The sequence below is a fragment of the Canis lupus genome, chromosome 1 (assembly GCF_048164855.1).
Source record: "Canis lupus baileyi chromosome 1, mCanLup2.hap1, whole genome shotgun sequence".
NCBI lineage: Eukaryota > Metazoa > Chordata > Mammalia > Carnivora > Canidae > Canis > Canis lupus.
In genome coordinates, this window is record NC_132838.1 from 8,659,883 (window position 1) to 8,684,842 (window position 24,960).

The window sequence follows — 24,960 nt, forward strand, 5'->3', positions numbered from 1 at the left end:
GTCTGCCTTTGGCTCAGGTTGTGATCCCAGGTTCCTGGGACAAAGGCCCCCATCAGGCTCCCCACAGGGAACCTGCTTCTCTGCATCTCTGCCTCTCTCTGTGTGTCTCTCATTAATTAATTAATTAATTAATTAATTAATTTTTAAAAATTCACCCAAGTCTTACACCCAGCACACCTCAGCACCAGAATTTGAAGCCAGATCTATCTGGTTCCAGAGTTTGAAATCCTACATGTTCATTTATATTGTCAGTGACCCCATATGACTCCACTCAGAAGTGCTTTCCTTGGTTTGCTCCCATGTATATGCATTGTCTTCCTTACTGCCTTCCGTTATTACCGACCCTGCATGTCAGGCTCTGGGGTCCTACATATTTCTAGGTAGCATCTTCATCAAGAATGGCCCTGATGTGATAATATCCCCTTTTTCATCCAGAGGTTTGTTTCGAAACTAATAGAGTTTATGGACAATGGCATTCTTTCCTCTTTCTCTCTCGAGATTAACATCTTAAATATCAATGGTGATTGCATATTGGGAGAGAAAGATGAGAATGGCCACAAAGTGCCCCAAAACTTCTGCCTGAGGTGAAACGCACAAGATGAGTGATGATTAGTAAATAAGAAAGCCACATTAAAGAAAATAGGTTTAATAAAATGTTGATGTGCTCTCTTTCTCCAAAGGTTAATAACCAGTGTTAATAACACTTCCAAGCTGGTATTTCACTGGTGCCTCTAAGTTGTAAACATGAAACTTACTTCCCAAACTCTGATTCAGTTCATCAACCAGAATCCAGCACTCCTTAAATGAGTGCTGCCTCATTGCCATGAACGGCAATAGAGAAAACAAAAAAATAAATAAACAAACAAACAAAAAAACCCTTTACATGATTCTGGAACATAAGCTGATCAGGGAATGAATTTCTCCTAAATCATCCTGCTCACAAAAGATGATCTCCTTATGAGATTTAGAATTCTATAGAATTAGTAGGTGTATTTTTTTTAAGAGAACATCAACTTCTCCTTCAGGACATTTGTGTCTTTGATATTGAAGAAGGAACTAGATTAATCCTGTATTAATCCTGAGAGCGGTAATCCTGTCTTTATTTTCAAATCCTTATCAGTGCAGTGTGAGTAGCACTGAAACAATCATCCTCTCTTCTACTTGTCGGTGCATCATATGCCAAAGAGATTTTCCAAAGGACTCCTACCATCTTAAGATCACACTTCCCAGGATCCCTGAATCAGTCCAAAAAGAGAGAAAATTGGATTGCAGAGTGGCTCCCAGCCCTGACGGTCGTTAAGTTGCTGCCAGATAACCTCTGGCATCGTGCAGGAGCTGGGGAGTCCCAACTGCCAGTGGCTTCTGCCAATGACGGGTCTCAGCAGAAGCCTCTGCTCTCTCCAGAGCAGGAAACTCCTACTTGGTTTGTCAACTGTAACTGCCAGCAGGCATTTGCGGTCGGTAAGGAGTCTCAAAAGTGTACTAACGGGCCCAGCGCTGGCGGAGGCCTCCCCTCCATAATTGAATCTGAGCATGTGGGAATTCCCTACTTTGACTCGACTGCAGGAAGCTTGACCGGCTCCTTCATTCAGGTCCCCAGCTGAATCGACTCCTGTAATCACACCTGGAGTCTGGCCAAACCCCATCTGAGTCTTACAACCGGGGAGTGGATTCCTTTTCATCGGCAGGACCTCTCACCGACTGGCCAGTGCTTCGCTGTCACCAACGCTTATGATATTATAATTATCATCAATAACAAACTACTTCAGAGAACCTTTTCTATGTAGAGCGGTCGGTGGTGTGCAATTTCCCAAAGACCAAAGTTCAGCACACCTTCCATGAGTCTCGGGGGACTTCTCAGTCAGAAATGCACATGCAGACACCTCCACAAGAACCCTCTGGAGACAAAAGGCAAATCACTGTTTCATTTTACATCATTTAGACGACACTTCAATAAAAATTCTTAAGGAAAACTGGAGAAAATGTCTCAATCTGTAAAACAGATTTTACAAATGAATTATCCATGCACATGGTATGCACGCCAAATCACGGTTGTCAATGTCCAACATTTTACTTTATTCTGACTCTTGTAAAGCATAGTCATCCTTTGAACTACTAGGGAGTGGCTCATGATGAAAGGCTTCTTCCCAGTTTGAGAGCTTTCAGGGAAGCTGGCGCTTCCACAGAGTGTCCAGGAGCAAAGTCAGATCAACGGCATTTTGTGCACACTGCATTCGGAAAGCAGTGCGTCCCCCGCCCCCTGCCGTCCAAACCCCCAATTAGCAGCAGTAAATGTACAACGAGGTGCTTGATCATTCGCAGAAAGTTCTGCCTCTTACCTGCTGAGGGTACAACTCAGTGTCTTTACAAGTTTTGGCTGAATGTATTTAGTTGCTTTTGAGCTGCACCTGAGGAAAAAACTGAACTGAACCACCTGAGCCCCTCCAAGGGCTGCCCTACCCAGGGAACCTGGAGGTCCCTCCTTTGTCTATCCACCCCCACTGCTGGAGCCTGCCTGCCTGGCAACCAGCTCAGGCCACTCAGGTTTGGGAGAGGAGGTGGTGCACACTGTAATGGGGCCAGCTAGAGCAGAGATGGCCTCTGCAAGACCTTAACTTGGAATCTGGGATCGGCATCATTCGTGACTGTGTGCCTAGAGAGGCAGAACAGCCACCCCAGCAACCTCCTCCCATCCCCATCCTAATTCTTCCTTTTCCTTATCTACTACCACACCGTGCGCCATTTGACCTTAACAACAGATGGAGTCACTCGCTGCCTCCCCCTGCTCTTCACCGCCCAGGCTCAGCACCCTCCCTCACGTGGAAAGGGGGTAGGGCCCACACCACCCTGACATGGCCAGAGAAGCAGAAAAGGCAGGGACTAGTGTCAGAGCTGCAGGTGAGTTCCTGCTCCATCGCCAACTGACACGATGCCTCTGGAAAAACTCTCAGAGCACCAGGGTGTTTCCTTTGGGTTGGTTGCTGGTTTGTGTTCTAAGAAAACCTCATAGGAAAAAAAAAAAAAAAAAAGAAAACCTCATAGGAATGGAAGTCATGTGACTCTCAAGTCTTTAATTAAGAATGGGTGTCCTTCTCCAAGGGGATGCTCCTAATTATATTTTGCTTTTTAACACTGATGATCCTTAATGTTTGTTTAGAACGGAGGTTCTCAGTCTTGGCTGTACAACAGAATCACCTGGAAACTGTTTAAAACTCCTAATCCCCTGGCCACATGTCAGATCAATTAAGTCAGAATCATTGAAGGTGAGACGCAGGCATGAAGCGTTTTTAGAGTTCCGAGGTGATCTCAGTATGTGGCCAGGGTTAAGAACCACTAGTTTGAAGAACCTCCCTTAACTAGCTTTTAACTCTTTTGATTTTTAGCAGTTTTACATGTGCTGCAATACAGTCTCTTCACGTAAAAAGTGTAATAATGGTAATAACTAGTGCCCCTTATTAAGCGTTTGCTCTGATGGAGGCATTTTGATAAAAGTTAAAGATGACTATTTCAATCAAAATGAAGTCAAATACATGCATTAGGAAAACTGATGGGATTTCACGTTTGTAAATATCTATAAACTGACATATTTCAATGTGCATGGGAGATGCTTGGAAAAGGATAAACATCAAACTTCTAACAATGATCTCATCTGGTGTGTGGAATGAGATAAAAAGAATGGTCTTCCATTTATTTTCAGATCTTCTTCACCTTTAAAATTATTACAAGGAAGATGTGTTTTGAAATTTGAAAATCAGGAAGGAGAATTTCTTTGGGATGCAGGACTTTGAGCTGGAAGTTAGGACTCAGAGTTGGCAAACTAAGGCTTACCCAGTAACAAAGCACGGACAGCGAGAGTGGTCACTGGTAACCAGCCACCTGATGGCTTGGAAGAGCCAGGTTCTGGCACACTACTGTCCCTGGACGACACACAAACCCCTTTGCAACGGCTGCCATGTCTACCAATTGAGAAAAAGCAAGAGTAATTATTTAGGGTTGTACAGGGGGACCTAACTGAAGTCAAGAGTCTGAATATTAAATTTGTAAGAGACTTTGACTGTGGCAGAAAGGCGACAGGAAAGGAAAGAAAACAAGTGGACTGGGGAAGAGACCAGACAGCAAAGAGATGCAAGAATTCAACCTGGTTGCACAGCTGGCGGGAAGTCCAAAGACCCTGGAGATCTCTGTCCTGACCCCGAAGTTGTGAGGAAGGTGCGGAGAGCAAGATTCTCACCCGCACTTAGCATTCATCGGATGCGAGACGGCAAAGTGTCAAATGTCTCCTTAGGGCCAACACCGGGGAGGTGGGGGCATGGGCAGCTCTCCTCTGGACATGGGACCCCTGCTATGGGACAAGCCGGGATGCCCAGAGAAGAAGCATGAAAAGAATCAAGTTTCCCTTCTCTTTTTAATCTTATCACATTTTGTAATAAAAATTGTATTTACCTAAGGAATACAACATGATGTTTTGATAAACATTCACATGGGGAAATGATTACGATAGGCAAGCGGATTAATACACCCATCTCCTCACATAGTTACCTATTTTTGAGTGTGAGAGTGTGGGTGGGTGGGTGGGTGGGTGGGTAGGTGGATGGGTGTGTGTATGTGGATAGCGCTCGAAATCTACTCTCTTAGCAAACATCCAGCACACAATACGGTATCATTACCTATGGTCCCATGCTGGACATTCGTGACAACATGCATGAACCTTAAGACATGATGCTGGGACACCTGGGTGCCTCAGCGGTCTCAGTGTCTGCCTTTGGCCCAGGGCATGATCCCGGAGACCCAGGATCAAGTCCCACATCGGGCTCCCTGCATGGAGCCTGCTTCTTCCTCTGCCTGTGTCTCTGCCTCTCTCTCTCTCTCTCTCTCTCTCTCTGTCTCTCATGAATAAATACACCAAATCTTTTTTTTTTTTTTAAAGACATGATGCTAAGTGAAATAAGCCAGACACAGAAAGACAAGTGCTGCATGATCTCACTTGTATGGAGAATCTTCAAAAGTTGAATTCATAGTTGGAGAGAGTGGAACTGTGATTACCAGGGGCAGGGAGGTGAGGGAAATGGGAAGATGCCAGTCAGCAGGTACAAAGTTGCAAAGAAGCAGGATGAATAAGTACTCACTCTTCTCAACTAGGGTGTGGAGGAGGGCTTGAAAGACCTGGGATACTCATAGTACAATTAGGCAGGATTTGGGGGAACAGAGAAGCCAGAAGCTCTCACGGTGAAGGTTGGGCTACAAAACAGGAGGATCACGGGACCTTGTAACCACCCCAAGAGGCCTGGGCCTGACTGCCAGAAAGGAGACTCAAGGAACAAAGCAAGGAAGCAAACCATCATGGTGGGTGTTCAAACCCTGAGTGTGATCTAACATTTCCCAGCTTTCCAAACGCCAAGGCAGAAATCACTGGTGTATTTCTTACTTTATGAAGCTCAGGACGATGGAAGTCTAGACAGGGGTGAGCCGCACTACTGGACCCAGCTCCTCCTCCTGGAAGCTTGGGGGCGCTGAAGCCCAAGATGTGGGGCAATATGACAGGGCAGTGTTCCTCAAAGGGGCGTGCACTGTCCACCTGCCTCAGTAACACCTGGGGTATCCATTAAAAACACCAATTGCTGGGCTTCTTTACAATCCTGCTGGACCAGAATGTCAAGGAAGTAGGGCCAAGAACCTGAATGGTTCCCAGAATCTAGGTGGCATGATCACCCTTCATGAGCATGGCTGAAACGGTGGTGGCTCGAAAGAGCTGGCGTCAGATAAACCTGAGACATGCCTCAGCCTCTTGCTGCTCGTGTGACTCAGGCAAGTCACCTAACATTCCCCGGTCTCAGGCCTAATGCCTTCATTATAGCTGCTGGCATAGAGCCGTCCTCAGAAAATGGTGAATAAACTCTATTTGTCACAGTGAGCCAAAGTACCAGGGGCCAGCCCAGGGCACACGCTGCACCTATTTTTTCCTACTTTTTTAAAAATTTGTTTACTTGAGAGAGAGAGAGAGAGAGCTGGAGGAGGGGCAGAGGGAGAGGAAAAATCTCAAGCAGACTCCCCCACTGAGCACAGAGCCTAATGGAGGAGCTCAGTCCCATGACCCTAAGATCATGACCTGAGCCAAAACCACGAGTCACACATTCAACCGACTGTGCCACCCAGGCGCCCCTCCTGCCTACTTCGATATAATTCTATACTCCAATTCTTCGATTTCTAGAACATTCTAAAAACTCAAATGGCCTTTTAATATCTTTGTGATTTATATTATAGATATGTACACATGCATGAGTTAAATAATTCTGCTAGTGTAAAGAACCAACAAAGATTTTTCTAATAAGGGATAAGATGAAAGCAACAGAAAACACCCTATTTTCTGCCCCATCTCAATCCAGGAAATAGTTCCTTATTTCTTTCTAAACTGAGTGATACTTGAGACCTTCAATGACACCTCTACCATCTTCTACATCATAGTCACAGATTAACAGTGCACTGATTAGAAATCTTAATTTCAGTAATAAACCATTTACCTTTATCGGGGAGAAAAATCTAATTTGTAGTTAAAGTATTCTTCTAAATATGTAGATTATATAGCTTCTTTCTACACATTTGAGGAAAATTATAGGACACAGCAGAAATTTGTTAGAAATTAATTATTTGAATGTGCATAAGCTAGAACTAATTAGATGCATGAGGATTATAATAAGATGTAGGAGATGTACGTCTTCTCCATGCATTGCTCTGAGGGTGTGAGGGTGCAGAGGGGAAGCACAGGGAACTGAAAATTTGGTGTCCGGGGCCTCAAAGCTCTGACCAGGCTCACTGCGGACTGCGCACAATCACCTTCCTGAGTCTGATGATTAATTTGGCGTGTCATCTCACCTGGGCCATGGGGTTACCCAGGTATCCAGTTAAACATTATTTCTGCATATGCCTGGAAGGGTATTTTGGGATGAGATTAGCATTTGAATCTGTAGACTCAGTAAAGCAGATTGCTCTCCTTTTCCCATGGGTGGGGGGGCGGCGCTAATCCTGTCCATTGAGGGCCTGCACAGAACAGAAAGGCTGAGTGATGGAGAATTTACTCTCCCTGGCCTGTTTTTGAGCTGGAACATTGGTCATCTCCTGCCCTAGGACTCAGACTCAGCCTGGGACTATCCTGTCCATTCTCCTCAGTCTCCAGCTTAACAATTCCTTAGAATAAAATTATATATTATAATAAATACATTATGATATTATATCATAATAAATAATAATTCATTATTATAAATATAGGTGTATTTTATATATACATATATAAATATCCTGTTGCTTTGTTTCTCTGGGGACTGCAGCTAATAAACTAAGTCTGTGTCCTAATCTCTAAAATGAGGAAATCATCATCTGTTGTTCTTCAAGATCCCTTTCCTTTGCATATTCAGTGGGATTTGAACACTGGCTGCTCCTGTGATTCAAACGTCTTTGGAGAAAACACTGAGCTGAAAGTTCAATGTCTTAGTGAAAGCAGTTAGCATTTATGTGGCTTGGATGCTTATTCTCACAGTAAATGGAGTCTTTTATTAACCAACACACTTGTATGGTTAGAGCTTGCTAGAAGCACCCCCATTTGGTATGGAGGACTACTTTGCACTTGCCCCTTTTGGGGACCTTTCCTTAGATTAGTTAAAGCCCACAGATTTTAAATATAGACTTGGCCAACTGTCCTTCATTATAGCACAGTGGTTTGAAAATAAGGACAAATGCCATGTTTAAAATCAATGTTGTGACTGGGTTTTAGCAACTCACTTTAAAGGAATGGACGGATTACTTCTGCTTGGATCCCGCTCTTTGGGTTCCTCATGGCTGCATGCTCTTAAAAAAGTAAACACTCAGGGTTGCTCACCAAATGATGGAGTAGCTCAGGACTTGTTCCTAGCATGTGATGTAACACATGAACTAGAAGACTCACTGCTCAGAGAAACACCTCTCTGGACCAGGCGGGGAAGGACCCAGGTTTATCAGAGATCTGGGGCCACCGGAACACTTGCCCTCTGTGCCACCATCTTGCTTCAGTAGTAAGACGTGAGAGCTCTTTTTTCCTCCCTTTCTGGCTAAGAATCTTTCTTTCCTTTCCCATTTGGCTTTTTTAGTCAACCAATGATGAATTGACGGCCACATACCAGACACTGCTTCAGACACATCAGTGAATAAAACAAAGGAAGACTTTTGCCCTCCCCATGTAGTAGGGGAGAGACAGACAACAAACATAATAAATAAGTAAATTAAGTAGCATACTAGAAGGTGAGCGCTACAGAGGAAGGAAAGATGGAACAAGGCAAGAGGGATTGAGGGTGCAGGGAGGGAGCTGGTTGCGTGAGAAAGGGGTGGGACTTGACCACGGGTGTGACCTACTCACCTAGGTCTTCCTGAGGTCCCATCAAGAAGTCATCAGTCTGGCCCACCCAAACTAGTTGCAGATGTTATATGTTAGCATGTTTTTTAAACTATAAAGCATTATAAAAATGAAAATATCCATTGTAGCAACTATCATGACCCAACTTAAATATACAAAGAATAACTGGAGATACCTCTCTCTCTCTCTCTCTCTCTCTCTCTCTCTCTCACATACACACACACACACACACACACACACACACACCCCTCCAGTCCATTCCCATTACCAGGCTTTACCCACACGTCACTTCTGTCAAAGCAGTTCTCTGAGTGTTCTGTTTCCCGTATTCAACATGGCCTGGAACTCTCACCTTCTCCCCATTGCTTCTGAGGCCAACATCTCTGTGGCGAGAGGCCCATGATCTAGAATGCAAAATCAGATTATACCACACTGTATAATGGGGAAGCTTTACAGCCCCCCAAAGCCAAGTGATGCTCCCTTTTATAATCTGCTCTTTCATATAAGCTTCAGTAGGACTTCTTCTCAGTCTAGATGGGTAATTGGGACCTGGCAATATTTGAGATAGTTTGGTGGGGTGTTTTTTTTTTTTTTCATAACATGGAGGGAAAATGACCATTTTCCATCCCTAAACTAATGGTGATTTTCGTCTTAAGCATTGAGTTTCTCCTATGTGATTTAGCTGATTTCCTCAATAATGCTTCTTTTACCTGCTAGGTTGGCTGCATCATCATTTCCCAGAACACTTGATTGCTTGGCTTACATTTCAGACATGTCTCCCTTGAACTTGCTGATTGCTCAGATCCCTGATTCTCCAAGCTTCTTCCCTTTTCTGGTACCTTTTAAACTTCAGAGACTTTGAACTTTCCTCTCCTTCTGAAGTGGCCATAACCTGTTATATGTAACAGCATTAATGCTGACATGGATAAAGAATTAGCCCTGAGGCTGGCAAAAGTCCTGTAGTTCCGAAATCCCCACTAATAAGACTGCCCTGCAGTTAAACAGCTATAACAAACAGTAATAGCCTATCCACATCCATTATACAGCAGGATGCCCGCTGCTTTATTGACTGGCAGAAAACAATTCCCATTTCATGAAACAATAAAAATTAAATTGAGTGTAAACTCTCCCAAGGTCACTGCCTCTAACCTTATAACATCAGCAGTGAGGGCTGTAAACCCCACCGTGTACCATTTGATCCACAAGACGCTGGAAAGTCGATTCCTAAGCTGTGTGCACAGCATCCCATGGGCACCTGGCTGGGCACTGCCACCCACAGACCTTGTTGTCAGAAGTGGCAGGGATGCTCTTTCACACCTGGAGTCTGGCAGGTGCCTTCCTGACGGCAACTGCTGCCTGGCCAGCCCGCCACGTAATGTGGCACACGCATGTCATCTTGAGTTATCTTTGGCAGCCTTCACTCTTGGAGGCGCAAGGAGTGACTGCCCCAGCACTGACTGGCCTCTCGATGTGACCGCCAGCTCCAGGACTGCCCAGCTACTCATCCTCCCCCTGTGACCCCAGGACCCACCACGGAGAATTCAGTCAGATTCTGGCAACTGACCGATTCATAGGCCCCGATTTCACAACAGTAAAGCCCTCTGCATATACGTGTAGTGTAGGGCAGACATTTAGTAAATTCCAAGATGAAAAGGAAAACGGAAAAGTAATCTAGCCCAACTCCCTTCTTTCCACCAGAAATGCCTCCAAAACTATTTTTGGCTAAAAGCATCAGAATTATAAAAGCATGGGAAGTGATCTGATAAAATAAAAAGTAAATTTAGTGAAACCCCTATCTAAATCAAAGCATGCTTTTTCGTAGAAATTCACAAGCTGATCCTAAAATGTATGTTTTTATAATGCAAAGGACCTAATAAAACAGCCAAAGCAATTCTGAAAAAGAAGAACACAGCTGGAAGATTTATGCTACCTAATTTCACAATGATTTTATAAAGTCATTGTAAACAAAACAAGTGGTACCAGCATAAGGACAGGCCCACGGATCAGTGGAAGAGAACCAAGAATCCAAAAATAAAATTTTACATTAGTGGTCAGCTGGTGCTGGGACAACTGAATATCCACATGCAAATGAACAAACAAAACAAAACAATCCCTGAAACCTTTATCATACATCATTCATAAAAATTCAAAATGGATACATATAATTGTGAGGGAGAAAACTATAAAACCTCTACAAGGAAACATAAGGAAAAATTGTAGTGATCCTGGGCTGAGCAAAAAGTTTTCAACTACAACACCAAAAGCATGATCATAAAGGAAAAAAATTAAGAAACTGTGCTTTATCAAAATTAAAAACTCTTGCACTTGAATCGATAGTGCTAAGAAAATGAAAGGCAAGCCACAAACTTGCAAATCATATGCCTGACAAAGGAACTGCATCTAAAACAGGTAAAGAACTCATAATTCAATAGTAAGAAGACAATTCAACTTTTTTTTATTTTCTTTTAAGATTTTATTTATTTATTCATGAGAGAGAGAGAGAGAGGCAGAGACACAGGCAGAGGGAGAAGCAGGCTCCCCGTGGGGAGCCCGATGTGGGACTCGATCCCAGGACCCCAGGATCATGACCTGAGCCAAAGACAGATGTTCAACCACTGAGCCACCCAGGCATCCCCAATTCAACTTTTCAAATGGGCAAAAGATTTAAACAGTTCACAATAGAAGTTGCATAAGATTTACATTGACTAAAAATAATTTAATTGTATATTTGCAAAGGGTGATTATGGTATACAAGTTATATCTCAATGAAGTTGCTTAATGAAAAACAAAATCTAAAATCTCTCTATGTGGCACATCACAAATATTATATCGCATATGAATGTGTGTTTCAAAAACAACAAAAGACAGTATTTCCAAAGTATTAATGATGGTTACCTCCTTTCTGTGGAATTATGGGTGATTGTTGTTTTCTGTGTTATACTTATTTGTATTTTTCAAGTACTTGATAAAAAGCATATACTCCTTTTATAATCACAAAAATAGGGATATTCAGTTGGTTAAGCATCTTCCTTAGGCTCTGGTCATGATCCCAAGGTCCTGGGATGGAATCCTAGTCAGGCTCCCTGCTTAGGGGGGAGTCTGCTTCTCCCTCTCCCTCTGCTTCTCCCTGCTGCTTGTGCTCTCCCTCACTCTCTCAAATAAATAAATAAAATATTTTTTAAAAAGAGAGAGAAGGAAAGAAAGAAAGAAAGAAAGAAAGAAAGAAAAGAAAAAAAAGAAAGAAAAGAGAAAAAAGAAAAGAAAAGAAAGAAAAGAAAGAAAAGAAAGAAAAGAAAAGAAAAGAAAAGAAAAGAAAAGAAAAGAAAAGAAAAGAAAAGAAAAAAAGAAAAGAAAGAAAAGAAAAGAAAAGACAGAAGTTTCTTTTTATGGAAAATATGACCACCACTAAAAAGTAGTATCAAGAAATGGGACCATAACAACTTCTTTTAAAATATGTTCTAATATGTCATAACACTGATTTTGGTCATTAATCCTACATGTTGGTGCGGTATCAGTTCCTAAAAATATATTACGAATCAACTTGCCAATAGTGCCTCTTACCCTCGCTACGAAATACAGTCCACACACGCAGCACCTGCCACCCCCATGCAGCCTGCCCTCATAACTCTGCTCTTGCCACCACCGGATCCGGCCCCCTTCCCCTGCCCTGGGAGTTCGTCCCATGGGTCACTTCCACACAGATCCCTCTGGATTTGCTCAAAGAAGCAAAGAGGAACTTTACCGTTTTCCCTTGGCCACCCCTTCAGAGAGCGAAGAGCTGAACACAGACCTGGGCAGCTCGGCAGCCTGCGGCTAACAGCAGGTCACCCAGCCGTTGAGGGAAGGGGGTCTGGAGGCCACGGGCTGCGGGGGACGATAGGGCGAGACGATGAGGCAGAGCTGTCCCCACCGCTGCTGCCCCTGCCCAGCTCTCACCCCCTGCAGTCCCAGCCTCCTCCCCTCCCGCCGCAGGGCCCTGGGCCTGAGACTGGACTCTCCCCGCCGGCATGGAGGGAGGCCAACCCAGGCAAAGAGTGTGCTAATTTCTCACGTGAATGAAGGAGCTTAGGACGCGCCTCCTTACAACACCCCACTCTGGGACAGCGATTCCTTGGAGCTGCAGGCACCCGAGGAACAGTGGATGGAGGGCAGCATAGATGTTCTGGGAACTCTTTCTCTGCCTAAAGACAGATTTCCCCAAAGGAACCCAGTTATCAAAACCCCCCTCCCCAGCAGGATGAGCCCATTCACCTTCCCTAAAAATCATTTTCTTTCCCCTAAGTTAACTACATCCCCCTCCCTTCCCTCATTAGAGGGCATATAAGCTCTCGAGTCTCAATGCTTTTTTTGGGTATCCACTTTTTCTCCTGTGACTTCCCATGTATTTAATATTAAAAATTAATAAATCTTTATACCCTTTCTCGTGTTAATTTGCCTTCCTTAGTTTATTTCACAGACCCAGCTAGCAAACCTAGAAGGGGAGAGGGAAAGCGCTTCCTCCCCCACAGGAGCCATATCAGAGACTAAGAGACAAGCACAGCCTCCTGCCGCTCGGCACTTCGCCCTCTAGCACAGGCAAGTGCACTGGTCCATCTTTAATTTTTTTTTAATTTATTCATGATAGTCACACAGAGAGAGAGAGAGAGAGAGGCAGAGACACAGGCAGAGGGAGAAGCAGGCTCCATGCCCCGGGAGCCCGACGTGGGATTCGATCCCGGGTCTCCAGGATCGCGCCCCGGGCCAAAGGCAGGCGCTAAACCGCTGCGCCACCCACGGATCCCTGGTCCATCTTTTATGCTGACATTCTTCGGGGTCCCAGTCCTGGTCCTGTCACGGGGCCAAGTCACAGAAGTGCGTGCATGCTGCTAACACCTCTAACTTCATTAGCTAAAGAAATTATCACCAGAGCAGAACGTCAAAGACCCAGACTGTACATCAAGCCAAGTAACAATTTTAGTGCCTTGGGAGATCGTTGTTCCTTTGGCTGATCTTATTGGAGTTTATGGTGTGATTGGAAGGCAAATTACCCTTGCCTGGTGTGAGGCTTGGCCAGATCCAAAGGAGCCTCCACGCTTCTAGCAAAAGAACTGAAGGCCAGTCCCCAAATCCAGTGCTCAAATAACAGACCCGGGCTGTTTTCAAAGGGAAAGAATCATCTCCATGAAGACTGAATGCACACAAAAGTGCTCATTCCTGGGGAATGGGAGCACCAGAAAGCAACGTGCAGGAGCCACCTGGGTGGCTCAGTCAGTGAAGCGTCTGCCATCGCTTCTCCCTCTCCCTCTGCCCACTTGTGCTCCCTCTCTCTCTTAAATAAAATCTTAAAAAGAGAGAAAGAAAAAGAAAACAGTGCAACGTTCTCATTTTTTGCAGGAGCCTCATCGCTGAAATGAAACTTTACCAGCCTGTAACATTGTTTTTACCATTTCCCTTTCTTCATAGACTCAATACTGAGAAACCATCCAAGGTAAGATGAGCATCGCTACTAACCCACAATGATTTACTACAGCCTGAGCAGAGACAGAGGGACAAGAGAACAGTGCACGGGATCTCCTGTTCATCATTTCACAGGGTCATGGTCATAACATAAGCAGCAACATACATCCCCAGCAGCGATGGGCATCCCAACACTATGAATATTTTATATAAATAAGTAAGTAAATAAATAAGTAAGTAGTTTATAATTAAAAGTGGAAAAGCATGACCCCTACTGTTACAGAGAGGACGCTCACCCAGGGTCCGTAAAAACCCGGATGCAAATCCTGAATTTTCACCTCCTGCCCATGTGCTATGGATCCAGCCACTTAAGCTGGTGTATCTGCATTTCCTCACCTGTAAAATGTTATAAACTCTCTTCCTCCCAAACATACAGTGTTGTCATAAGGATTACATGAAGTAACAGGATACAAATACTGGGTTACTGAAAAGCACCACACGGTGTGCAACATTTTACATTGAATATATTTTTCATAAGAGTTTTCCAGAAGGATGAAAAGAAGCAAACTCTTGGAACTCTGATTTGCTGCATTTCTTCAATACTTTCCCCAGTATGCATATACCTGGTGATTTATTAATGCTGATGAAGACTTAATGTGGAATTTTCATATCAAAACATTAAACTTTTACAAATGATGGCATTTTCAGAGAAGAACCTGGCAGTGTTTGTATGCTAATAATAGACATCCTGAGCTGTGTCTATTCATTTAAACAAAATTTCCCAAAACAACAAGCTGAGAATTCGTTATTCCTTTATACGTTCTCAGTACCATTTGGCAACTATCTGAAAATTCATCAGGATAAAGTTCACGTGTTAATATGCTCAGGATCTCCCAATTTGTTAACTAGGAACAATATACTAAAAACAAGCTGCCCTAATCCTTCAATTTATTAAATGGATATCTCACACCATAGCAAGGAGCTGTCATTTTCAATTAAGAGCAGATTGAAAAAAAATGAAATTAATCTGCCTCATTCAATCACATTTTTAACTTTCCTGAGGACAACAACAACAAAATAATTATCTCTAGCTTTTTCCATCATGAGAAATTTGGACACTTTAAACATGACTTGTCACATAGATCAATAGTGCAAGACCTATGTATGGGCAAAACTATCAATTGTAGCATCGAGTTTCTGTATTCTCAATTTTTAAAACTGTCCTCCCCCTTTTGCCTATCTAGCCACAACTCACGGCTATGGCTGGCCTTTTCTTGCCAGCTTGGTCTCATAAGCTCATTCACCCAATCGCCCTGGAAATGCTGTTGGGCCTCCCAGTTGCTGTGTTTTAAAAGAAGAGGCAATGTGAGAGCCCTAATTAGCATGAAGAATGATGACAAGAGCACCTCTGTCACGAGCAGAAGACTGCCCATGTGTTAGGGTTCTCCCGAGAAACAGAACCAATCGATCTACACAGATATATATAAAAAGTAGAGTTAGAGAGGGACGCCTGGTGGCTCAGTGGTTGAGCATCAGCTCAGGTCATGATCCCGAGGTCCCTGGATCGAGTCCCACATTGGGCTCCTTGCATGGAGTCTGCTTCTCCCTCTGCCTCTGTCTCTGCCTCTCTTTCTTTCTCTCTGTATCTCTCATGAATAAATAAATAAAATCTTAAAAAAAATAAAAATAGAGTTAGAGAAATTAGTCATGGGGGAAAGGAAGCTGAGAAGTCTTTCTGCAAGCTGCTTTCTGCAAGCTGAAGACCTAAGAAAGCAGTGGTGTGATTTAGCCTTAGTCCTAAGGCCTGAGAAGCAAGAAGGATGATGTCCAGGGGAAGATGGATGTCCCAGCTCAGGTCAAGAGCCTGAATCTCCCCCTTGATCCACCTTCTGTATGAGGATTGAACCCCTGAACCATGCCCACCTGCGTTACTCAGGCAACTAATTCAAATGCTAATCTCTCACAACATCACCCAGGAACAGTGCTTTACCTGCTATCTGAGCATCCCATAGCCCAGTCAGGTAGACACATAAAATAATGACTACAGTCAGCTGCAGGGAGAGGTCGATGTTCCGACGGCAAGGACGCCATGTAGCCACATGCCTGGGGTCACCCTAAATGGTCACTCACTAACCTGGTGACAGTAAGTGAAGCTCCCAGGTCTTAGTTTACCGGAGGATACTTATCTATGAAAACATCTAATTCCGGGGGGGCGGGCAGGAAGGACTACCGGATGCGATTTTGTGACTTCTGCTTCACAAAGAACTAAAAGTACGACCAAAGCAGAATTTCAGCCAATGTCTGTGAGTCCTTCACACTGAGCAAATCCACACTTGAGCTCTTAAATTCTGTCAAATACTTCCCCAATTCTTTGATCTTTAATTCATCTCGTATATTCCTCATTTTTTACTTTATTTCTAATTCAAATTGTCCTTGCATTTATGAAAAACAAATGAATTCAGGGAGAGAAACTAACTAAATCACTTGATATTCTTACAGACTTTCTTCCACCAGGGATAGATCTGTTCTGGACACGTCATCCTGAACTCCTTTACCCAGAACTCCTTGAAACAGGACCATGGCATTTGTATCTCAGCCATAAGCCACATCAGAAACAGAATGTTATATGATGAAATCGGGAAAACACTGGGCAATGTAACTTTCATTCCAAAATGAAACCGCCCAAACCCTTTAAGAAAATGGGCACCTGCGTGGCTCAGTGGTTGAGCCTCTGCCTGTGGCCCAGGCGGTGATCCCCGGGTTCTAGGATCACGTCGCGCTCAGGCTCCCGATGGGGGGCCTGCTTCTCCCTCTGCCTGTGTCTCTCGTGAATAAATAATTAAAATATCTTTAATAAAGAAAGAAAATGATCAATCACAATAGGAAGCTGGCAAAGTTAAAAAAGAGAGAGAGAGAGAGGTTATAAATTTGATGTCTTGGTAAAAAGCTATATTCTTTGCGTGTTAGCTTTTTTGCAGGGGCGAACGTCCTCCAGAATAACAGCAGGTGTCCGGGACGGGGCTGCTTCTGTTGTCCTCAAAGGAGCAAAAAAGAAAGTTCATGACCTTCAACTTGGACCGGCCACCTGGGCCCAAGAAGGGGGATCCCCGGGCTGGGGCGCCCTTCGTGGCGGGAGGACTCGGCCAGAGAAGTCTCTAGAACTCACGGGGGGGGGGGGCAGGGGGGCCGCGCACGGACACCCACGCGGGGCCTGGTCTCGGCGGGGCGGCCCGAGCGCGAGACGCGGAGCTCGAGGTAGTGCAGGCGCGGCCGGCGGGGACTCGGCCAGGTCCCGACCCCAGCCCCGGGCGCCACGCCGAGGCCTCGCACCCTGCGGGACGGGAGGCGGGGCCGGGCCGGGCCACAGCGCCTGAGCCCCCGGCGTCCTGGTGGGTGCCGCGCGCAGCCGGGGATGAATCCGGGCCGGGGCCTCCTCGGGGCCTCCTCGGGGCCTCCGCGCGGGGCTGGGGTGCGGGGCTGGGGTGCGGGGCTCTGGGTGCAGGACTGCAGGTGCAGGGCTCGGGTGCGGGGCTCTGGGTGCGGGGTTCTGGGTGCGGGTGCGGGGCTGCAGGTGCGGGGCTCTGGGCGTGGGGCTCTGGGTGCGGGGCTCTGGGTGCGGGTGTGGGGCTGCAGGTGCGGGGCTCTGGGTGCGGGGTTTCGGGTGTGGGGCTCTGGGTGCGGGTGTGGGGCTGCAGGTGCGGGGCTCTGGGTGCGGGTGTGGGGCTGCAGGTGCGGGGCTCCAGGTGCGGAGCTCGGGTGTGGGGCTCCGGGTGCGGGGCTGCGGGCACAGGGCTCCGGGTGCAGGTGCAGGGCTCGGGTTCGGGGCTCCAGGTGCGGGACTCGGGTGCGGGGCTCGGGTGTGGGGCTGCGGGCGCAGGGCTGCATCTGCGGGTGCGGGGCTCCGGACGCGGGGCTGCGAGTGTAGCCCAGCCAGCCCAGCACCCCGGCCAGGTGGTCTGCGGGGCACCAGGAGCCTCAGGCCCCGAGCCCCGCCCGGCGCTGCCCCTGGTGGCTTCCCTGGCGCTCGGTGGCGGGCTGAGCAGGCCCCCACAGCCCTCCGGGGCCCCATGGGGTTGCACCCACCACTGCCGGTTGCTGTGCGGCCTCCACGGGCCGGGCCACCCCACCAGCTGGCCTGGCTGCGGGGTAACTGACTGGGACCCCTGTTAGTGGGGAATGCGCCCTGGATGGGTTGGGGCCTCCAGGGCCATGGGGGTGTGGAGCTCATGACCAGGGACAGGCAGTCTGTGCCCGGTGGCCGAGCAGGGTGCAGAGTTAGGCCTGCCACTGAGCAGACACCACTACCGCCACCGCCCCCCTGCATCCCCCAGTGAGGCCGTGTGGGTTTAAGGCCAGGATGGGGTCCTGGCAGGTGGACTGTTGCACTGACTGGAACACCATGACTGTGGGTGCAGGGGCTGTTTGCCTTGGTGGACAATTGAGTTCAGGAGACAAACCATGCTCGGGTTGGAAACATCAATGTCCACCATTTAGGGTTGATTTCTGAGACCTAGAAAAGTTTCGGGTTTGATTTTGTGCTGGTTTGGTTTTGTTCTGATGTGGCCAGGACCAGCCACAGTGATCCCAGCGGGTTCTGAGGGCCTGCAGCCCCCACAATGGCTAAAATACAGTGTTGGGGGAGCTACTCACTTTGGGTCAGGCAGGGTCACTGACTGAAAGGGCCTGGTGGTCCAACCTGGCTAACTCACTGTTAGGGGCTACAGAAGGCATGAGGCAGATACCTGGGTGAGGTATCTGAGGGGTATAGCTTTAGCCCAGGTCCCTGGTACCCCTACCCTGAGCTGTGAAGGTGTGCAGGTAGACAGGAGCTAACCCACCTGAAGTGAAACACAGCCCATGCTTCTTCTAGGATTTTCCTTCCTCTCTCATGTCATAAGGAGCCCTCCTGCCTGGGGGCTCATTCTTCAGAGGGTGCTGGGCCCACAGTGGCCACCGTCAAGTGTCCTGGCCAGACTGGCCTGCTTGCAGAGCCCTCACTTAGGGTAGAGGAGTCGCCTTTTCCATACCTCTGGATTTGTTGCTCTTTTGTACAGTCCATAAAGTTTGTACACTGGCGGAGGGGAAATATCAAACTTTTGGATTTTATTTCATTGCCATCCTTTGGTACATCCATAGACTAATAGTAAAAAAAATAATTTCTTGCAATAGTATAGCAAAAGAAATAACTGTGATACCAGCTCATATCTTTCCACACAGGCAAGGGCAGCCTGTAAACATAGGATCAAACATGAGAGCAAACATGGTTAAAGATCTGAAGACCAAGAGACTGAGGCCTGTGGCTTCCAACGTTAGGAGCCTGACTTTTCAAGACTACACAAGGTAATTGGATAACTCTTCTGTAATTTCTGAGTTGGTTCAACAAGATGAGCCTTTCCAGAATTGCAGCAGGAGGGACTGAGATCACACCCACAGAGTGTGTTCGGGGTGTGAATGTCACTGAGACACCAGAATGCTTACACGGATTGCCTTTGGGAGATCCCCTGTATGCAGAGCTGGAGGGGACTAGTCACAGAATTTGCTGATGGTTTCATTATAATCACTCAGAGAAATAAGCAAATGGTTCTTCTTTTGTAGTGAAAAGCCAAAATACCAGCCTAGAGGATGAAAATCTGTTTTTCCCCCTTTACATAGGTTTCACTTACCAAGAGTATTTCTTACAGGACAGTTGCAGCCGGTTAAGGAGCTATCATACAACATGTTCATTATGTCATGTCTGCTCCTAATAGTGAAAATTGAAAAAAAAATTTTTTTTCATCAGGTCAAGTCACAAGTTAGGGGCCAGCTGGAACAGAATGTCATTCTACATTTGAGATTAGGGTTTGGGACAGACATGTTTGTCCCTCTGTCTGGTTTTATTTTCCCTCAGAGCACAGCAGAAACATCAGAGAGGCTTCTGTGGGTGACTGATTTGACAGGTAGCTTACAAGTGCAGCCCAAATTCAAAATCCTTCCAGGCTCCACAAAACCAGGCTCTTCTTTCTCATCTTTTCTTGACATTTTGCTCCTAAAATTAGCTTTTTGATGAGAAAATTGCAGTGAGTCATACCAAAGCTAGTTAAAGGTGAGGCAAATGCCTGAGATTGAAATTGAGTTGATTCTACTTTGCTTGCTGATGGTGCCTGGTAATTGGACATTGGAATTAGAACTGCTGTGACCTTTCACAATAATAAGAAAAAAAGCTCTATTCAATTTGCTGGAATTTTTTTTCAATATTTAAAGCATTTTTTTTGAATGAAGTAATTTACTCTTCTTTTTAAAGTAGCAATACCAAGCAGCCTGTTTTTCATGTTGTTCTGTGCATTTATTCAATAATTCTAGTTCTCAAATCAATAAAAACCAATCTGTTTCTCATTTTCTTATAACTTCTTGCTCCAATCCCAACTTCCTCCCCACCCCACTGTTCATGGAAGTTATCAGTGTGACTTACCTTTCCCTTGTTGCTCTTTCCGCCACCCTGGATCTCAGAGGTACTCCCCTACAAATGCACCCTACACTCTATTCCTCATCTGCCTACTGTCGTGTCTGCATTGGCCTATTAGCATATACTGTTCAGAGTTACTGTTTGAAAGTGGAGTGACAAACGAGACATGGAGTTTCTGGTCCCAATTATGTGCCAAAAGTTAGAACAAGAATCCATTTCTTTCTCCATCCCACTTTCCTAACGTTATAGCTCATCCTTTCAATTTATTTCCATCACTTAACAAATATTTATTGACTTATGTTATATGTTCATCCATATTCAGTTACTTTAATAAGATTCAATATTGCTCAAGGCAGGAAAAAAAATGTCTGCCCTCATGGAGCTTATATTCTACAAGACAGACACAGACAGTAGCAAAACCAAACAAAATACAAAAATAAGGGGAAATAAGTAAAATTCATAAAACATGAGAAGGTGCCAAGAGCTGTGAAGGAAAAAAAGGATCTGAACTTGGAATTCACGGAAAGCTTCTAGAAGGAAGATCAAGAGTTCATTTAGAACATGACAAGATTTAGACATGTGTTAGACAAGCAGAGGTCACCTACACAGAGTTGCAAGTGCACAGTTGGATAAGTAAGTCTAAAAATCAGGAGACAGAAACGGACAAGAAATACAAACTTGGAAGTCACTTCTATAAAGATATTTAAAGCCGTGAGACCGGCTGATAATAGCAAGAAGGAGTACAGAGAAGAAAGGGAAAAAGTCCAGAACTGATACAAAGGCACTGCAATAGTTACAGGGCAAACAGATGAGAGAAAATAGTAGGAACGCCAATTTAGGAAAAGATCCCCAGCATTTCCCTACATAGAGGATGATCAATTGCATCAAATGATACTAATAAAACCAAACTAAACGAACAGTGAGAGTCGGCCAATGGGTTTATCAACACAGAAGTCATTGATGGGCAATTGTCAAGGAGGAAGACATCACTGAATACCTGTTACACATCTGGAAATGGAACCACATCAAAGCCTCCATTGTGATCAGGGTAAACCAGTAGTCAGCCCTGGGTTCATATCCCAGCAGCCCCATCCTTTCTGAGTTGTAGGACTTTGGAGGAGTCCCTTAAATTCAGGGGATATTGGCTTCTGCTTTTACAAATGGAGATTCTGTTAAAACCTCATTGGGCCCTAATCACATGCCAGGTATAGCTCGAAGTGTCTTACTACCTTTTTGAATCCACACAACAGCCTTCTAAGTAAGAGTCATTATTTTAATCATTTGATGCAAGAGAATGCTGATCTGAAAGATGTTAGTGATGGAGAGAAGAGAGTACTTGCCCACTGACCCCATGAGCCTCTGAGACAGCTCCTAGTGACCCCAGCCTTCTGCTGTTCATGCCTCCTGCTGACAAGCTGGATCTAATAACACACTTCTAACAAATGAAATATGGAAAAGTGATAGGATGTCACTTCCAAGACTGGGTTACAAAAAGACTCTGGCTTCTACCCTACTAGCCCTCTCTTGTTCTTCCTATCTTTTTCACTCATACTGAGAAAGCCAACTACTGGCTGTGAGCTGCCCACTGGGAATCCCACATGGCTAGGGACTGATGTCTCTAGACAGTGGCTGTGAAGGACTTGAGGCCTGCCAACTGCAGAAGTGGATTCTCTCCAGCTGAGCCTCCAGATTAGACCACAACCCACGCTGACTCTTCATTGTAGAGGACCCATCTACACTGTGTTGGCATTCCTGACCCCCAGAAGTTGCGATAAAATAAATGAATATTTTTTAGCTGGCATTCCTGACCCCCAGAAGTTGCCATAAAATAAATGAATTTTTTTAGCTGCCAAGCCTAAGGGTTACTTATCACACGGCAATGTAACTCATACAGGTGGTAAACGGCAGAGATGGAGGTAAAATTCAGACATGTTGTTGTCAGAGTCTACTTAAAAAGGATATGGAGAAGGGGCTGTTAGGATCTGTACAGGATTATGGAGTGGCATCATCCTCAATTGGTCCCTCTACTGCCTTCACAAAGTCCCAAAATTAAGATAGAGCTCTGGAGGGAAGAGACTGCATGTTACACCTGCCATCCAGACTCTGACCTCCGGAGTGATCCTACTAATAAAGGAATATGCCTCCCACCCCTGCTTCACAAACGTGCATGGATAAACACACACACGTTCCCTGACACCATTCTCTCCTATGTAGTTAAAAATACTCGACTTTATCAGGCACCAAGATTTCATATTTTTTTTAACATTTCTTAGAAGGCCTTTTAAATATAGGATTTAAGCTTTAAAAAAATCAAAGCTGTCTAGCACAGATCACACTGTGGATCTTTCCCCCATATATGAAATTCGATTTTTAAAAACCAACAACGTTGGCCTGGAAGGAAAATAAGGAAAGTTCTTAAAAAACAGTTGATACATTAATCAGTGGGATGAGATTAATTTGCTTTGCATAGAGAATAATTGATGTAATAGACTGACTAGAATGTAAATTCACACACACACACACACACACAAAGAATGTAAATTCACTTTTTTTTTTTTTTTTTTAGCACCACTTGAATCCCTTCCTTCCTCCTAGTAGCTGTGCCCTACTCCTCCATCCCTGGTCCTCACAGTATCTGAGGTTCATAAAGAGCCAGGCCTTGATGGGGCAGAGGGATAGAGTTTCAGTTTTGCAAGATGAAAAGGTCCTTATCACCTGTTGGACAAAAATGTGAATATATTAACACCACTGAACTGTATACTTAAAAATGGCTTAGAAGGTAAGTTTTGTATTAGGTGAATGTTAACACAGTTTAAATAAGTAAATATATAAGCAAGCAAAGGAAACCTTCATTGGGAGACCTGAAAGTTTTCAGAAAGTCCTAGAAATCTCCTTAAAAGATTTTTCTTCTTAAGAGAGTCACCACAGACTACCAATTAGGGAGGCATAATCTTATAGTTCAAGTCAGCAGCTCACAGATAGTAGACTAGATATTCTATTGGAGCTAAAGGTGGCTGCAGGAGTTGTAGTTTATTGCACCAAAACAAATTTCATGGGCAAATCCAAGAGCAACTGGTTAGATAATCCAAGGTGAAGTGTCCCTTAGAAAACCAAGGACAGACATTTAAGGAAAGGAACCTAACACCAACTGCTTCTAGAAGGAATTATGTTTTTCCCCAAGTATATACATGCAAAACACATGTAAACCCAACATGATTTTTAAATATGCATAAATATGCTGATTCACACACACACACACACACACACACACACACACACACACACATGAATGAGGCCTGAGTCCCTAAACTAATTGCCCTAGATCTGGTTATTTCTACAACCAAGCATTTATTTAGTACCCTCAAACATAACATGTAATAGAGTCTGAGCAAAATTGCATGTTACATGATCTCCTAATGACTGCCTAAATTGTTCAAACAAAACAAAACTTGAAAGACAGATTGAAAAGTAGATACAGTGATAGAAAACTATGATAACCAAAGAAAGAAGTCATCAAGCATTTTTGACATTACTTGCATTTGCATGCCAAAATATCTTGATTTATAGCAAAACTCAAAACCAGATTTTCTGCTCACTGAAATGGATTAATTCTGAGTTTTAATTCTTTGATTTAAAACATGGAGGAGGTTGGAGGGTTTTTTGTTGTGATTTTTTGGGGTTTTTTTGTTGTTTTGTTTTTTAGAAATGTAAAGGGTAGCTCTGATTTGCCCTGAGTCTATACCTCTCACATATGAAATTTTCATACAATTTAATTCATACAATTTTCATACAATTTAATTTCCAAATAATTTCACACAAATTTGAGTATGAGCTCAGAAGCTGTTGCCCAAGATATACATTTTAGTAGTTAATGTAAAAGTCTCGAGAATGTATATCCTGAATTCAAATATTTTTAAAAAGGGAATACTATACTATGACACAGCAATCCCCATTTAAAAACACTTTAGTCTTGAGAAATATGTATTTTAGAATTAAGATATTCAAGTATTTAAAAGCAAGTCAGTTGCAAGGATTAAGTACACATTTTCAGCACGGATTTAGTTTCACTGCCAGTAAAATGTCTTCAAACATTACCTTAGGCTGGTCCACTCCAAGCTTCATCCCTAAATTTAATAATGGTAGACTTCCTCTCTATGCCCTAAGAATGGCTTTTGAGCTGAACTAACAGATTCAGTAATAGAGACAACTAATTATATTAACAACTTGAAAAAAAATAAAGAATATGGGACACTTGGGTGGCTCAGCAGTTGGGCACCTGTCTTCGGCTCAGGTCGTGATCCCGGAGTCTGGGGATCAAGTCCCACATCGGGGTCCCCGTGGGGAGCCTGCTTCTCCCTCTCCTTGTGTCTCTGCCTCTCTCTCGGTGTGTGTGTCTCTCATGAATAAATAAATAAATAAAATCTTTAAAAAAAGTATAAATCAAAGGTAGCCTGTCCTTGCCCTTGAAAAATTTAAACTATCGAGAATTATGAAATGCATAGAATTGCCACAAGGGGGTGCTGCGGATAAACCAACAAGAGTCCTTCCTTGGCCTCGCGGATAACTGTGAAATCATCTTCCAAGTTTTCACTCTCATGAAATTTCGAGATAAAGTCAGACGTGCACAAAAGCAGAGGAGACGTTATAAAATAGGAATATATCAAGAACATATACAGAGAAATAGAGCATCAACATGAAAATA

At 44.5% G+C, this 24,960-nt stretch overlaps 1 long non-coding RNA gene across 1 annotated transcript; it reads right to left on the reverse strand.

Moving 5' to 3' along the window:
• Positions 1-673: 673 nt before the first annotated feature.
• On the reverse strand, positions 674-22,888 carry LOC140611648 (uncharacterized). Its single transcript, XR_012012762.1, has 6 exons — positions 19,480-22,888; positions 9,091-9,272; positions 8,663-8,784; positions 3,829-3,956; positions 2,340-2,408; positions 674-1,898 (listed from the first exon to the last, which is right to left on the reverse strand). It is a non-coding gene; the product is annotated as an uncharacterized lncRNA (long non-coding RNA).
• Positions 22,889-24,960: the final 2,072 nt, after the last annotated feature.